Consider the following 12,256-nt stretch of genomic DNA (forward strand, 5'->3'; position numbering starts at 1 on the left):
ATCCATTACCGAATGAGAATTTCATGAGGTAGTTTAGGAATATTTCCCATTGTCACTGAATATCTTGAGAGACAGGGACAGTGTTTTGATTTTCTTGAGAAATCTTGCCACTGCTGTTGAGAATCTGTTTTCTCTGTCAAATAGACACAGATTTCAGAATAATCCTGTTCTTTTTTTGTTGAACTTTCTGGGCAGCCATCCTTGAATTGATGCCTGGAATACTTGCAACTGAAATTCTACACTTCAGCAAAGCAATCTTCTTCCAGGGATGCATGTGGGCTTCTTTGTGCTGCCTTTACTATAAGGTTGTGTCTCTTGTTCATAGGGAGCATCTCAAAACACAACATCTTCCTGACTAATACAATTTCCCATCTTCATTCCAGTGAATAATCCTGTGAATGTCAATTGATGGTTCTTCTATTTATTCTAATAAAAGCATTGCAAACTAAACATGTCATTCCCTATTCTGGGTTAGTGTACCACAAAACTTGAAACATATGATGTAGTGGGTAGTGATTATTGACAGAAGTGGTTTAGACTAGGCTTTAGATTCTATTTTCAAAATCAAAGTGTTCCCATATATGAAGTCACTACACAGATCAATATTTTTTTTTTAACTTTGGAGCTTAAGCAAGGTTAACCCTACAGCTCATATTATTATCTTGAGCTTATCTCCATATGGCATGTCAAATAACTATTTTTTTTAATTTGCCATTGTATTTCCAGATAGTTCAAAAAGATTCCCTCTAAGTCTTCCCAGTAAATATATCAAGGCGATGCCTAAGAGATATAACTTCAAAAACATGAGAAAAGGGTTTGTCTTAAAAGATGTCTAAGTGCTCTAATACCCACAAGAATCATATGAAGAAATGTTTATGGCCTCTTTGTGTTATAGTCCTCTAGAGATTTCATTTCCCATTTCAGTCTTTAGAGGAATGTTCTTTACGAATGCAGTTTATCCAATTAAAAAGATTATTAGTGTTAATTGTGGAGTTAAGCAATCTTCCTTCTGCTGGGCTACACATGCAGAACTGTAAATGACAGTATCACTACTTAAGTGCTTATAAAAGGGGAGATATGGCAGTATTTGGAGCTGCCTCAACCATTTGCAAAGTCAGCATTAAATATGGCTTGAAATGATGATACTGGCAATGGGAAACACATTTCCTTAGTGGTTATAAAGTCTATGGAAGAGCTGCAAATACTGGTCTTCCTGAGACAGTCATAAAGGATTATCTATGGCTAAGACAAATATTCAAGCAAAAAAGTATTTCAGGAGATATGACCTTTCATGGTTTACTGTCTACATTATGATCTACTTCCCTTGTAGTCAAAAGCAGTCAACAGAGTTTTGCTAACTAAAAAAAAAAAAAAAAAATTAAATATGCAGGATTTGTAATATATAGTCCTAAGGAGCAGAGTGTGTAAGTGTATTAAACAATTCAAAAGTGTTATTAAACAAACATAAGCATATTTTGGGGGTTGGACTCGATGATCTCTTGAGGTCCCTTCCAACCCCTACAATTCTGTGATTCTGTGATATCTGTCACACTGCACTTTCTAGGTACAATGACAGTATGACTATCAACATTTATTATGGAAGTATTTATTATATTACATGAACACGCCCCCCCCCCAACTATTCTCTCGTATATGAGTAGTTAAAGCAAAGAGATGGAGAAAATCATGGCTGAAATGGTACGTGGTTTCCTAAAACTACACGAGAGAAGTTTTTAAAGCCACAGTCCACATAAAACCCTCATTGAAACAGAACTTTTTGACTCCTTTTAAATTGGGCCATTAGGTGTCACCAGGGAGACGAAGTGATGTGTATCAGTCTTCTGAAAATCAGACATCTGTTGAAAGCTAGGTGTGGGAGCTAAATGTAGGTTCCAGGTTTTTTCCCCTCATTTTAATTTTTGTGTGAGCAGATGATTCTGCTTGCTATATTGAAAATGTAGACCAGTGGCACTGTGCTTGAAACCCACAGATTTTTATGAAAAAGACTGAAATATTTGGTGAAAGTTCAGAAACATTTTAAGATGCTTGTGTCCCGAATGAAAAATTCAAATGTCACAGTCAAACACCAAGGAAGGAACAGGGCTATTCAGTTTATGAAGGAGAAAATATCCTCAGTGGAGGCTGAAGTGCCAGCTGCTTCTGAGCTCTGAAGTCCAACAAGAGTTTAAAAACATGAATCCCAGCTCCCACAACGTCTAGGTAATGTCCAATAGTGCTTTTTGTTCCCTGGCAGCATGACTGAAGTTGGTATGTCAATAAATTGCCACCTCTATCTGCTACACACTGTTTCGACTGTGTGCTGTGTTCTTTTGGATACGCAGTACTGCTACGGGTCTCTGGAACAAAAAGACCCACAAGCAATTACAGTCTTTTTAATACTGCACAGGACAGCTTTAGAAGTGCTTTGTGGACTAAATGTGCTTTTCCTTATTGTGTCATTTGGGGCTCGGTGGGAGCTGCCATACCTTATCTACCCTGTGGAGAATATAATTGCCTGAGACCATTCCACACTTTCCTGCACGTTGGACTTGCAAGAAAGGCCCACCTTCTGCTAAGCTAAGGTTCTTCAGTCTGGGAAAGAGAGAGCAGCGAGGGGATTGTCAAGGAGCAGCAAAAGTGAGGGTGCTGGGCAAGTGAAGGGAACCCAGGGCAGCAGGTGACAGCAAGGCCAGCAGAGCTGGGGCCTCCCTAATAAGGTCGTCAGCGCTACAGTTCCCAACACTGCTATTACAGTCCAGCGACTCCCAAACATGTTTATAGCAAGGAGGTAGGTTGAATATCAAGCCTGGAGGTTTAGTCCACATGTCAGGGTGAGTAGTGGTCCTAACCTCCTAGCCTGAGGACTGCTGTACATTGAGGAGTTAAAATTGATCTGATCAGGCACAGGCTGTGCAGTGCTGCTTTGCCTCCAGACCTATACTATGTTCAACATATCATATGGCTGTAGGATAAACTTTGCCTGCTAATCATCATGGAGAAGACTGGAGACAATCCCGAACTGCCACCTGGTGATGATGCTGCTGGCACATCCTTGTGTTTATCTTGAAGTGAAGCTGCATGTTTCTATATAGATATACTTCAACAGAAAAAAAGATAGAGTTGTTTGCTTCCGAGGACATACCTATAAAGCTGTAAAGGCCACACCACCAGTGAATGTCTGCATGCATAGGATATGCCCAGTGTGCTGTGCCCTGAATAAAGATCCATACAGTGCTGCATAGCTTGGGGTTCCCAACATTTGAACAAACATGAAATGATCTATGTTATCCCCTTTTCCTCTCTCATGTTATATCTCCAATAAATTGCATTTTAATCAATGTCTTACTAGTGTCCAAAATGAACACTTGCAGTGATGCATTACAGGGTCCACCTAGATGAGGTTCCTGTCCAGGCACAGGCATGCAAGGTAGCAAAGACCACAATCAAGAGACTCAGTTTAAATTCTTCTGTCCAGTGAGGGGGATGTAGACTCTTTTACAAACAGTGCTCTGATTCAAGGCTGGACAGTTGCTTCAGATGTGCATATGGGGCCAGGTGCCTGTATTGGGCACTGGTATGATTTTGGTACCAGGTGTGGTGTGAGAGGAGGACATGAACTGTTCTCTGCCAGTCACAGTGTGTTGCAGCTGGCCCTGTAATGAATGAAAAGAACTTCTTGTATGCCAAACCTTCAGTCAGTCAGAGGAGCATATGGCACCTCTGCTCAAACATAATTAAGAAAGGGTGGCGGGACAAATGTGAGAGCTGTGTTTGGAGAACAAAAACAGAGGAGACATGTGGAAGGAGATGTTATTTACAGCACAGCTGAAGGCACACTCTTGTGAGAAAGTGCTCCATGTCAGAGGAGGTACCTCTGAGGGACTTCAGCCACAGGCAAGCTATGCCAGTGCAGTGACACCCCAGAAGGCTTGCAGCCTTCAGGTGACTGACTCTGGAGGAAGGACATCCCTGTGAACTGCAGTCCATGGAGCAGACTAGAGCACAGAAAAATGAGCAGCAGCAACTGGCAGACAGAAACATTTATACACCACCCTCCACCTCTGGCATTGTTGCTGCTTCACCAAAGGGACTGGGAAGCTCTGAGTGTAACAACAAAGCTGAAACCATGAAGTGGAGCAGGAGAGTTTTGGGACTGAAAGTGAGTTTGAGGCAACAGGCTGAAAGGTCTAAGTACCAGTTTCATAGTTTGTTACATCAGCTTTAGCTAATAACTCAATAAACCAAAAACTTTTTATACTAATCAGCAAGAAATTATGTGAATTAAGCCAGGACTGTTGCCCACAACAGCAGTCCATTTCAGCCTTGACACTTTTGTCCCCACCTGAAGCACACCATAGGTGCCTGCATCTTGATGGACCTCAGACCCAAGCCTTGTGGCCCTGTCTCCAGTGCCATCTCTTTTGCTGATAAGTGGGTGACAGGGGTCTGAGTGCACTAATAAGCCTTTAATGGTTCTGCAAGCCACATCTGGAGCCTCTGCCTACACCTATGGGTCCAGGAGCTCTAAGCTATGACCTGGACCTTCAGTCCCTCTCTGTGCTACATCAGAGCTGTAGTTGCCTCCAGTTCAAACACAGCTGTGACCATGCCTGGCCAAGGACTCCTAGTGTGACCTTGGCCCTGCCTTGTGATCACTGGACCTGAGCCTAGTGTTGATGTGTGAATTGACTTTGGCTTGTCTTTGGGCCTGCCCCATAGCCATGGCATTGCCTTATGATCTGGATCCTTGGTTGGAAATGTCCATGATCTCTGGGCCTGCTCTGCTCAGGTCCTGTGGGACTGAGCCCTGTCTGGTGAGGTTCCTACCCTGCTGGCTGTGGGATCCCCCTTGCCTCCTGTTTTGTCTTTCCCTAGGGAAAAGCTGGCCCTTAGTGATCCCTCACAGGGAGCTCAAGTCTTAAGGCCCCTGCCAAGCACCAAGGAACCCAGTCTCAGGTCACACAGGACCTTGTCCTTGGAAAATTTCCTGATGTCCCCACAGGACTCACTAATTACTCAGCTCCAGGCTCCTGAGTGTATCCCCTTTGTGCAACACTCTTTCACCCAACCAGACCCTCCTTTTCCCCTCTGGCTTGTGCTCAATCACCCTCCAGGGTCTGTTGAGGTGGCCTGACCCACTCAGCCCCAATATCTCATGCCATGTCCCTGTCCAATCCACTGTGCCTGCCCTGGCTCTGTGTCCCCTGACACAGCCCACTAACACCCCACAGGGGCTGAGTCACTCTAAAGCAAGTCTCTCCTGAGCCCGGGTCTCTGTAAGGAGTGAGGACAGACCTTCCCTCAGAGGGAAGGTTGTTGTGTCTGAGAGCCCTGAGGGTGCTAACAGCCCTCAATGCCCCTGGCTTCCCATGAGGTCTCCCTTACCCATCCACAGCCAGGGACCCCATGTTCTCCCCCCAGAGGTGTCACCCCCTGCCCTAACAGCACTGCTTCAAGGCTGATCTCCAGCTCCACACAGCCCTGCCTGGCTATGGGCCCTTTTGATCCCAACTTGAAGACTGATTTCCTGGCTTGACCTTGGACCTGCCTGGGGGTTACTGGACCTGATTCCAACTCTCACTTGTGGATTGATTTCCTGGCATGGTTTTTGACCTGCCCTGTTTCTATATTGCCTTATGATCTTTAGACTTGGTTGGACCTGCCACCATTTCAGGTTCTGTCTTGCTCAGGTACCATGGGTCCGTGCCCTGGTGAGTGAGTCTCCATCCCTGGGTTCTGTAGATGGATCCTGGCCCTGGTTCTTTCTGTGCCCATGGCTGTTGATGGACCCTGTTACTGGCATTCAGTTCTGCCTACCTGCGGTCAAATCTTGTGGTGTGGCACCAGCTGTTGAGGGCACTGCCCACCTTGGTTGTGACCATTTGCCCTGCTCCTGCTCCTCCTACCAGCCCAGCTAATTATCCACTCTCAATATTGTCTGCTTACTCAGTCTATAACTCTCCAATCTGACTATAGGGATATTCTGGGAGATGATTCTGAAGGCCTTAATAAAGCTCAGGAGTACAATATCCTCTGCTCCCCCCTTGTTTATAAAACAAGCCATCCCATCCTAGGAGATATTCAGGAGAGATTTTTCCTTGGTGAATCTGTGCTGGATTTTCCCCACCATGTTTTATTTCTTCATGTGTCTCAACATACTCCCAGGAGGCTTCACTTTGAAACCTTCTGCACTGATTCAAACTCAAATACAATTGTACATAAAAGACTTACTGATCCACGTGACAGTTGACATGAAAAAGTGCAGACATGTGCTGTCCCATCCTGTGCTGCACGTACCCCTGGGCTGCAGGGTAAACTCTACTTGCCAGTCAGAAGGAAGGTAACTCCCACTTGGTGTGTGTGATTGCACCACTTGAGTCCTTGTATTTATCGTAAATTGAAGGAATGTGTTGCATGTGAAAATCCTTTTGTTTCACAGTAGAAATTAAGTGAATTCTTTACTTTAGAAAATCCCAAAGACATCTAAAGAACGAAGTGTCAGTGAACATCTGTCTCCGTGGATGGGACCTGTGCTGCATGCCATTCCTTGACTGGTGGTCTGTCCAGTGACGACCACCTTGGGGTTCCCTGCATCTGAGGGATCTGTGGCTATTCTACAAGCTTTTCTTACTGCCCTTCACATCCCTTTTCAGTTTTCCATCCAGCAGAATTTTTACTTTTCAAACTCCATCCCTGCATGCCCAGGGAAAGCTTCTCTACTCCTTCCTGGTGGATTCTCCTTGCTTCCAACTGTCATACACTCTCTTTTTGCATTTGAGCTCAGTCAGAACGAAGGCACCTTCATCATCAGAGACAGCCTGTATATTGCTTCAGCAGCAAGATATCTGGCATGTATGGAAGCAAGTGAATGGTTCTGCATGCAGATGAGATTAAAACTCACTCAACCACAGTGAGAATAATCTTCACATTCTGGGTCAAGTAGTCCCATCCAACCTGTTGCTGGTCTGTGTGATCATTGAAAGTTATACCACGAAGGCCACACCAACCTCTGTCAGATCCATGGGGGAGAGCATTAAGAAATCATCAGCTGTACAATGAAGGTTAAGCTCATGTCAGGTTAGAATGAATGTGAGACCTGATGGGGAGATCTCAATGACAATGCCCCTGCCATAGTCTGAGAGATCCGAGCAGCACTGTGGGCAACAACATCTGTCTTTTCCAAATGCCACAGTGCTACTGATGAAAGGTTCCAGGTGGGATATGAGCTCCTGTCTGAAGGAGCTTGACGAGAGACCTCATTTTCTTTGCACTGGGGAAAATACAATCCCATGATACAACTGAGAGAGAAACCATCAGTGATAGCTACAGCACTGAGGTCTGCAATGACAAAGTTAGCCAGCTGCAATCACTCTGGTTAAAATTATTTTTCTCTCTGTGAATGGTTGCTTCTGTCCCTTACTGAAAGGTAGCTTCCAGATTCCTAATATGGATTGAAGACAAACACAAAACAATTAACATGCTCCTTCCTACTGGGGAAAGAGCAGGAACAATGAGGAGAATAAAATATTGAGTTCTGCATAGGTTTATGTGATTGGACAAGAGGCTTTGGTCTGTGAGCTGACCTTTTGGATAAAAAGTACCTTTTATGCTTTCAGGTGTCCAAGCTCAGGTACTCAAGGATCTGTTGGTTTAGGGACAGCTCCATAATGAAACACCTGGCAGAGGAAAGGGCAGCAGAGCCTTAGCTGACCTTCTTCTTGGGACAAACATTGTGAAACAAGGATGTGTGACAGAACGGTTTGTACTGCTTTGCACAGTTGTGCTGGACATTGCCAGATGTCCCAGGTAGCCTTCCAACTGCAAGGTTTGCTTACTCTCTCTAGACCCCACGTAAGCAGACTATACAAGACCTTTTGTGTGTTGATGCTATGCTGACTGCCTGTCCTGATCCAATTCTTCATTTGGTCATGGGTAGATTCTGTGGCTTACGACTGGCCTTGTGTTAACTATCAATTTGAGCACAGAAAACCAAACCAGGCCTGTAGGAAAGAATGTAGCAAGTCTTTCTTACACACTGTCAAAGCAGAGCTTCTTATCCTCCATGTCTTTGCTTATTGTGGGTGTTCTGTGAAGCTGAAATAATTCTTGTAGAGAAAACGGGTTTAGTATAACTCATGAAACAAAGCTCTGCATCAAAAATACACACAACTGTTGTGCAGGTCTGGAACCAGGACATTACACAGAAGTCTTATTGAGTACTAAGGCTCCATGGAGACCTTAATTGTAGCCTTCCGATACCTGAAAGGGTCCTACAGGAAAGATGGAGAGGCATTCTTTATCAGAGAGGTTAGAGATAAGACAAGGGGTAATGGATTTAAACTAAAAGGGTAGATTTAGACATTAGCAAAAAAATCTTCACAATGAGGGTGGTGAGGCACTGGGACAGGTTGCCCAGAGAAGCTGTGGATGCTGAGATCAAGCCTCTAGGAAGATCAACCTACCAAAACTTCCTTCTTCCTGCCTCCCTCTCAATGGGGACCATTCTGGTCAGCTATGGTAGCACTGTCTTAATGCTTTAAAGTATCTGAAAGCATGCCTTTGATGCTGGATATCTTCTCCAGCACCCATCTGGCTGGTGAACAGTTCCTTGCCTCAGTGAGAGGCAAAACTGTCCTCTTATTCCTTGGTATTTCACCAGGATGTTTCAGGTGGCAGGGCTGCCTGGTCTACATTGATCTATATATTAAATAGATATGAAGATCTAAGTAGAATACATCACACAACTTGTTCCTGGCATTTGATTGACCAGATGGTGGAGATTTTTGATTAACACATCAGGGAGACTCATTCTCCATTCCCTTTCTTCATCAACGTACTAATACATAGTTTACAGGTAGGGATAATGTTTTTTGAGAAGCATTGCGCTCATCAGAAAAAGCATACAATCTTTTTAGGCACTCTTAAAGGTTGAAATAAAAGCAGTAGACCTGACAAAAAAAAAAAAAAAAAAAAAAAAAAAAAAAAAAAAAAAGACTCTCCAGTTCAAGAAGGACAGGGAGCTTCTGGAGAGGGTACAAAAAAGGGCTACAAAAATGATTAGGGGACTAGAACATCTCTCTTACAAAGAGAGGTAGAGAGACTTGGGACTTTTTAGCCTAGAGAAAAGGACTGAGGGGGATCTTATAAATACTTATAAATACTTGAGGTGTGGGTGTCAGGAGGATGAGGTCGGTCTTTTGTCAATGGTGCCCAGTGACAGGACAAGAGGCAATGGGCATAAACTTGAGTATAGGAAGTTCCACATAAACATGAGGAGGACCTTCTTTTCTGCAAGGTTGGCAGAGCAGTGGGACAGGCTGCCCACAGAGGCTGTGGAATCTCCTTCTCTGGAGATATTAAAAACCTGCCTGGATGCAATCCCATGCAACCTGCTCTAGGTGATCCGTCTCTGGCAGGGGTGTTGGACCAAATGATCTCCAGAGGTCCCTTCCAACCCCTGCACCTACCATTCTGTAATTCTATGATTTTGTAATTTGTGCTTAAGTTTAACAAGGCCAAGTGTAGAGTGCTGCACATGGGACATAACAACCCCATGCAGTTCTACAGGCTTGGGGGAGACTGGCTGGAGAGCTGTCAGGCAGAGAAGGACCTGGGGGTGTTGATTGACTGCTGACTGAACATGAGCCAGCAGTGTGCCCAGGGGACCAGGAAGGCCAATGGCATCCTGGCTTGTATCAAAAATAGTGTGTCCAGTAGGTCTAGGGAGGTGATTGTGCCCCTGTACTCGGCATTGGTGAGGCCGCACCTCGAGTGCTGTGTCCAGTTCTGGGCTCCTCACCATAAGAAAGGACATTGACATCCTGAAGCGAGTGCAGAGAAGGACAACCGGGCTGGTGAAAGGGCTGGAGGGCAAATCCTATGAGGAGAGGCTGAGGGAGCTGGGAGTGTTTATTCTGGAGAAGAGGAGGCTGAGGGGAGACCTTATCACCACCTACAACTACCTGAAGGGAGGTTGTAGAGAGGTGGGCAATGGTCTCTTCAGTCAGGTTACAGATGATAGGACAAGGGGAAATGGCACAAAGCTGCACCAGGGCAGGGTCAGATTAGATGTTAGGGGAAAAAATTTAACTGGAAGAGTTGTCAGGGCCTGGAACAGGCTGCCCAGGAAGAGGGTTGAGTCACCATCCCTGGATGTGTTTAAAAAAAGGGTAGATGAGGTACTTAGGGATATGGTTTAGCTTAGGACAGGAATGGTTGGACTCGATGATCTTAAAGGTCTTTTCCAACCTTGTGATTCTGTGGTTCTGTAAGTATAGATATGTATCGGTCAGACTGGGAAAACAGGAAAAAACAACCTAAAACACTTGGCTGATACCTGTGGAGAAGAGTTCTAACAAAAGAAGATTCCACTACAGTCTTGTCTTGCTCTGTCCTCAGACTGCTTTGGTGACAATTACATGACATGGAGAATGGAGATTTCTATGACACATTTATTTTCACAAAATGAAGCAGATTGAGGCAAAGTACCCTTCACTGTCTAATTTTTGACAGCAGTACAGGATCCTACATCCTCTCCTAAACAGAGATTACAGTCATCTCTATGTACCTCATACTGACTTTGGGATTCCTCCCCCTCTTTGCCCCTCTGCCCCTCTCCCACATCGCCCTTTTTAAAATCACATAGTGCTTTACAGAGGTCAGAATGGTTTCTTTAGTGTTTGTCTATTCTGTTATTTCAACACAGAACAATAGCTTTTATAACTGAAATGCTTTTATAACTGAAATATATTGGCTATTGTATATTATGATTGTCTCACAGACCATGAACACTCCTGTAGCTGGACTTCACAGCTCCTCTGTCATCTGCCAGGTCATTCATTTACCCATGGAAGACCTGTGAGACACTTGGCAAGTGCATGCCACAAACGCATTTCAAACTGACTACTTTTTACTTTGACTAGGGCTATGTTTGGATATTACTCCCTGAGAATAAAATAATTTGCTGTAAACTTTCACACTCACATAAAGATCTTTTTCAATATCTCAGCTTTTGGAAGAAAATGTGCCTGCTTTTGCCTTTCTTCTCAGTTGGTTTTCTCACACGCACCCTTCTTCATTTCCCCAGTTTCATGAGGTTTCATTAGGTTTCATCAGGTATCTACTGTGTAGCATGGCTCAGCTGCAATCTCTGCATTCAGAAAGGAGCAGCTGAAATAGAGTTCTGGTCTGTTGCTACAACCCTAATAACAAATTGACTAATTTGTCGACAGATTGACCTATAACTGGTAATTATGTTTCCATCACTAAGGTTTTCACAGTTTTTGTTTTTATTAATATCCCAGTATCTAGTTGCAAATGAAGCTCAAAGGAACATACGCATTATTACCCAGTTTTTTCTTCAATCCAATGGCCCTGATGCAATGCCGAAAACGCTTTGTAATACAGAATAAAAAAACCTAATATTTGCTCTGTCATCAATCAAAATGGACCCATTGAAACTAAAAATATGACCTAATCCCATTAAATTATTTTTATGGTGTCAAAGGTCAAACTTCTGAAGGGCAGCAGCGGGTGGGTCACAACTCGGACCGTATAAATTCCCAAGGGTTCTGCCAGTCTCTCTACGTACAGCTGGAGAGCTGTATTGCCTTCGCTGCTGAAGCTCGAAAGGTAAGCATCTCTCTTGGAAAACTTACCTTCTCACTGTATCATGTCTTGCTTATGCCTAACCTTCAAAAGAGGTTGATTGTTGTCTTGTGTTTGGTATCTTTGAGGACAGAATATTCTCTGCAGCTCGTCTCACCTGTGTGCGTGTGTTCTACACTATTTTATTGTGTGCATAACCTGAGTTGGTGTTGTTTGTTTGTTTGTATTTTTGTTTTTCAGGAGACCTTACAGAAATTATTCTTTGTGCTTAGAATATTATTTTGTGCTTAAAATATGATTTTATTTCAGCACAGCTTATCCTTTAATTGTCTATTAAGTCGGATTTTGGCACCCAAAGAGTAAGCGCTTGATTGACCTGTGGTTCAACAAAGTGCTCAGTGAATTTGTTAGGTTTCTTTTAGTGTGAAATTTCTCCAACAGGTCCATCCTTGGAAAATACAGCTGGTGAATACTACATAAGATGAAAACATATGTGGGTGTACAGATGTATTTTTACAATAATCTATAAATATGAACTTGTGAAAAGTTAAAGAAGTGTGTGTGTGCGAGTGTATGTGTATACTCAAGAGCATGGTCACTAAAAACCTTGGTGGAGCTTAATATTCCAAGGACAAATTTGAGATGCCAG

Source organism: Gallinula chloropus (genome assembly GCF_964237585.1).
Source record: "Gallinula chloropus genome assembly, chromosome: 2".
NCBI lineage: Eukaryota > Metazoa > Chordata > Aves > Gruiformes > Rallidae > Gallinula > Gallinula chloropus.